Genomic DNA, 6,000 nt, shown 5'->3' on the forward strand with positions numbered 1-6,000 from the left:
ATATAGTAATGGATATACAGAGCTCTATATTAACCATTTCCATCACTCAATTCTGCGCGAAGTCACACAATTGCGTGGCGGCAAATGAGTTGTATGGTAAAAAGCAGCTCTTACCTAAATAATATTTCAAATTTTCATCTTTATGACTTGTATTGGTAATCACAAAATGCTTATGAAATTCAATTTTCATAAATTAGTATACAATGAAGCAAAAAATCCTACCAAGATGTCAATAGCGCACTATCTAACTAATACGTAATACAAACCCCTCATTTTGAATAGAGCAAATTATTTGGATGGTTACCAAACTTTTGAAATCATGGAGTTTTTGATGATTAAACTATCAAAAGTCTGGCTTTAGCCACTGAATTATTTAAAATTTAGATTTCAGGCCATTTTATTAGATTTCATCATTAAACATAACAGATTTGAGTATTCTCATGATTCATGAGACAAAAAAAAAAAAACATAGTTAACGATTAAATTTGATGGAATTACCCGAAATTTAAATTTTAGATAGTTCAATAGCCAAAAGTCAACTATTCCAAAAGTTCAATGGCCTTCCAAATAATTTGCTCTTTTGAATATTAGGTTGGGCTATGATCATGACGTACTTATAAAAGATGCGTTTCACAAGTAAATTTATGGATCATTATACAAACACATTAAGAATCATAGTGCTTTAATTATTTCATGGTGACACAATGAAATGATATATATGACTGATATGTATTAAACATTACAAGAACGGTAGTTTTGCCATTTTTAGATATCATCTTTATATATGGTATAATGGTAATGTTGGAAAAATTTTACCGTATCTGAAATTTTGTCAAAGTTTTAAGGGAAAATGATCGATTTCATCCTTCACATTTCACAAAAATATTCTTTTCGTCCCTCACTTTTAAAATGAAGCAATTTCGTCCTTGACATTTAAAAACTGAAATTATTACATCCCTGAACCCAAATTTCAATCTGAATCAAACCATCAATCAACCTAATTACAAATTTTGGGTGTGTAATTGGTAGATCACTTGGTTAACTCAACTTGATATTTATGTGAAATTTAATGAACCTTAAAAGAAAAAATAAAAACTTATAACATAAAAAAGAAAGATTAATCTTTTCTACATTATCATTGTATACAGTGACGGTTTTATGTACCGCCATATCATTTTAATTTAAATTTAAACACCAAATTTTATATTTATGATACACATCTAGATTCGCAAGCGAATATACTAACGGTGCATGAAAAGATTTACCAAAAAAAAAACTCTACTATTCCAAAACAAAGAATGACCTTTTTATATTATAATTTTTATTTTTTTGGTTTAATGATGAAATTGACTGAATGAGCTATCAATTCTATTTTCGAAATTTATTACTGGGTTATTGGATGGTTTGATTCAGATTGAAATTTAGGTTTAGGGATGTAATAGTTTTAATTTTTAAATGTCAGAGACGAATTTGCTTCATTTTAAAAGTGAGGGATGAAAAGAATATTTTTGCGAAATGTGAGGGATGAAACAGGTTATTTTCCCAAGTTTTAAAGTTAAAAAACTGAAGGATTTAACAAGTATGAAAAGTCAATAAATGTGCAAGTTAGATCGTGTGATCAGTAATCGAGGTATCAGAAAATAACATGCTAGCCGTTGGTTTTTGTACAAAAGAATTGTCGACTATGATACCAAGAGAAATAGGAACAAATGAACCAATTGTACCCAAAGAGCCAAAAAAAAAAATGCAAAACGATTGCCGAGGTCTCCATTGAGCTTAGCCACATACCTAGAGGTGTTCAAAAGGAACCGAAAAAGCAACTAATTGCAAAAAATGAATTGGTCCAAATATATTAAAAAAAAAAAAGATAACTAACCGGCTACTTTTGAAATGGTAAGGTTACTTGAGCCTATTTTGAAAATTAGGTTAGGATATGATTTTAAGCTCTTAAAAAATGTTGTTACCGAATCTACATGCATATGTGTAAGGCATGTAGCTTGCAGGGTTGGTTAGGATAACCAGTACCAAATATTAACCCGTAATTATTTAGTCATTTATAAATAATTTGAGTTAGGAGGACCATTATACATTTTATTTTTCAGAACTTATAATTTATCCACCTTATCTCAACTCCCAGTTACTTTTTTTCACGTTTTAGATTCGTTGCCACTAATTTCATTTACTCTGCTATTTTTTTTTTCAAAACTTCTTTTCATTTTTCATAACTTCTATCCACTTTATCACTGGACTAATTATTTTGTTTTTAATATTTAAAGCTTACATGTTTGGTTGTGGAGTAAGCCATCATCCTTATTAAAAAAAAATTGATAGCTTTCACAAAACAGAGGAAATAAATGCAAAAGTTCAGAATATTCAATGTTTTAATTATCTAATGTGCTTTGATTTTCTATTTTAATGACAGTTTTCTAGGGTTGCAGGATTAAATATTCATATTGATTTGGAAAAATGTTGTATTCTTTGATTTGTTAATCTAATTTTTTTCCCTTATAAGTAGAAGGAGGTTAGGGTGTATACCTGACTAGCGGCTGACCTTATCTCACAAGTTAACCGTGCACTGGTTAATTGATTGAATCGGATTAGGGTATGAAATGCAATTTTGCTAAACCAGTAAATACAGTTAGGGTCAGCGAAATTGTAAATGAATTGGTTATCGAGTCCATGAATATCCCCTCACATATATATACAGATGATGAGGATGAATCCAAGGAGAAGGGAGGCTGCCACCATGCCTTCCCTCTCCCACTCCGCCCAAACTTTTATTTTTTTGGAAAGTAATAGGTATTGTGGTATTTAAACTTAAACAATGAAATGTGCCCCCACAACATATTTAACTCAGTTATTTCTTGTTACAGTCAAATTTCCTCATGTTTCCTTTTATAGGAGTACAAAGTTTCTTTGTATTAGTGTATGATAAAAAGCAGGGTTTTTTATTAAAAAATTTCCAGTTATACAATTTTCCTCTCATTTCCTTTTATAGTATAAAGTTTCCTTGGACTAGCATATGATTAATAGAAGGTTTTTTTAATAAATTTTTTTGGATAAATTATCTTTTATCCCATTGTTTTTTAGTGCCTTACCACATAACTCTCCTATGGTTTAAAAACCTATATATATCCTCCTAATAGTTAGGGTTAAAGTGTCATCGCTAATTTTTTTCGTTAAAACTAATGGTCATTAGTAAAAAGTCAAAAATCAAACTAATAAATTGATAAATTTACCATTTTATTTCTTTTTTTCCTCCAAACATAAAAAAGAAGAAATTGAAATAAAAAATAAATAGATAATAACTAGAAAAATACCATTAAAGAATTAGTTTAAAAACCTATAATGATATTTGTAGTAAAAAAAGATTTGGTATTTTTATTTCTTGTTTATTTGTTTTATGTTTCCCTTCCATCTTTTTTGTTTCTTATTTATTTATTTATTTCCTTTCCATATCTTTTGTTTGGAGAAGATTAAGATTTTGTAGGTCAAAATATAGGTTTTCAAAATTATCTTTTCTCTTTCCAAAAAAAAGAAGAGAGAAAGAAAAGGAAAAAGGAAAAAAAGTAGTGAAAGGATGAATTTGTCAATTTATTAGTTTTACTATTGACTATTAGTTTTAATAAAAAAAACTAACTATGATACTTTAGTTCAAATTATGAGGGGAATATATGTAGGATTTTAAATCATAGAGGAGTTATGTGATAAAATACTGAACCACAAGAAGACAAAAAGTAATTTACCTCTCTTTTTCTAATAGGGAATGGATGGGAATTAATAAGCAGAGACCTCAACCTTAGACCAATGCCTCATTAGCAAAAGGAGTTTCATCACTTTACCTCCCTAATGTTTTGTTTTGTGCTACTATCAAATTTTCCTTTAACTTTATTTTTAGTCATTTTACTCCTAAAACTAATAATCAGATATAATGGTGTGTTCGTTAATTCAAGAGAAAAATATGTTTAGTTTAAGATTATTATTATTTTACCTTCTTAAACTACATATTACTATCACTTATCTCTTAATATTATTTTTTATAACTTTACACACCATTAAACCAATTTAGCATATAAAAATATTTTATTTTAGTTTATTATATTTTATAGAGATCCCTATACATAGGGTAAGAACATTTAGGGATAGTAATTGGGACGGATGCCTGTAGGCACCTGCCCCGTAGAGGGCTAATGGGGTGGCTCCCCCGCCTTGCCACCCATTAAAAAAAAATATATATATATGTATGTATGTATAGATAATATTTAATTTAATTAGTTACAAATTTATAATAATAATATTATTAGTTATAAGAATTATATAATATATATTAGTATATGTAATATAATAATATTATCAATTATACAAATAATTATACATATCTACCAATAGAAATTATTAATTAGTTATACTAAATTTACTAATACATTTATACTAATTTCATAATTACACTTAACACAATAACATTTTTTTCTAAAAAACAAATACAATAATAACTTAATGAGTGTATTTATTACAAAAGTGAAAACTTGACTACTTTAGTTGTATTTGTTTCATCATGTTATATTGTATTCAAATAGTTTTTGTTTGACTATTTTTATGGGTTTTAATTGTAAAATTACAATAGATAATGAGTTGGTGATGTGTTGACATTTTAGTAATTAATTATTTGTTAAAATTTGACTCCAATAAAATTATATGACAAATTTTTATTAATCCCACTGGGGAAGTGGGGCGGGGCAGGGGCGAGGAGAAGTAGTGGGCAATGGGGCGAGGGACGACCCGCCTCGTTGCCATTCTTAGTGACACGGATCGCACCCAGCGCGCGACTTGTGCCCAGATGGCCAGTTCTGCAGCACTGTATATAGTAGTTCAAGCACAAAAGTTGGGACTGTTAGCACACTTACACCTCATTCCTCCAACTAAATGCCAAACCTTGTGGGCTTGACTAAAGCATGGAGGTTGTGCCATAAGTTGCTAGAATTGTGTAGCATATGCTAGAAACTTGTGAAACGTTCTAGGCTATCCAAGAGCCTTGTGGAATGGTTTAGAACCTTGTGAATAAGGCGAGACTTGTGTAGATATTTCTAGGGTCCAAGTGTACATACACTTTATGTAGAGATTTCTAGAAAATATGCTTAGATGGACACTTTGTAGAATTTTCTAGAGATGTGTAGTGTTTTGGCTTACCTATAATTAGGCCTAACCCTTTCCATTTGTAACAACCTAGTACAAAAAGTTTTGAGTGTAATATAAGTTTTTCTTTGCCACCCATATTTTCCCTCTTGCATACTACTCTTACGCTTCCACATACTTTGTGTTCAGGTTGAACTAACTGACCATTCATAACTTAAGTCTTGAACATTTGCTATTGCTGCACGGTGTGTTGGCTTGTAAGAAAACAAGCAACCTGTGACAAGTGGTATCAGAGTTTGATACCATTGTTAAGTCTTGGTAACGATGGCCACAGATTCGGATGTCATTAAGGAACCACAAGAGGAGCAAGTCGTGAGGGAACCATAGAGGGTTGTTCCTGTAGACACCAAATTTTTAGGGTATTTTTGTTTACTATTATTTTTATTATTTTTATGTTAGTTTTTATTTACTTTTAGTCTTTTATTTTTATTTTTAAGTCATTTTAGCATAGAATTTATTGAAAAAAAGAAAAATCATTCACAAAAAATATGCTTTATTTCTTTTAGATTTGAGTTTACTGTTATTTACTCAAAAAAAAAAAAGAAAAAAAAGAAAAAATCTTAGCTTTGTTGTCTTTTATTCCTAGTTTTGTTCATTTTATCCGATTTTATTTAAATTGTTGTTTTTCTTTACTTAATATTATTTTCATTTTTATTAAATTATTATTTCAAAAAAAAAAGGAAAAAGGAAGCGCACATGCAGCAGCATGAAAAAAAAAATCATTTTCACTACCTATTTTTTTCCACGGGAGATTTTTCTGGTTCTTTCTTTTCTCCCAATGGATCGGATGGCTGAAGTTTTTGGTAG

This window comes from Coffea arabica, chromosome 7e (assembly GCF_036785885.1).
Source record: "Coffea arabica cultivar ET-39 chromosome 7e, Coffea Arabica ET-39 HiFi, whole genome shotgun sequence".
NCBI classification, from domain to species: domain Eukaryota; kingdom Viridiplantae; phylum Streptophyta; class Magnoliopsida; order Gentianales; family Rubiaceae; genus Coffea; species Coffea arabica.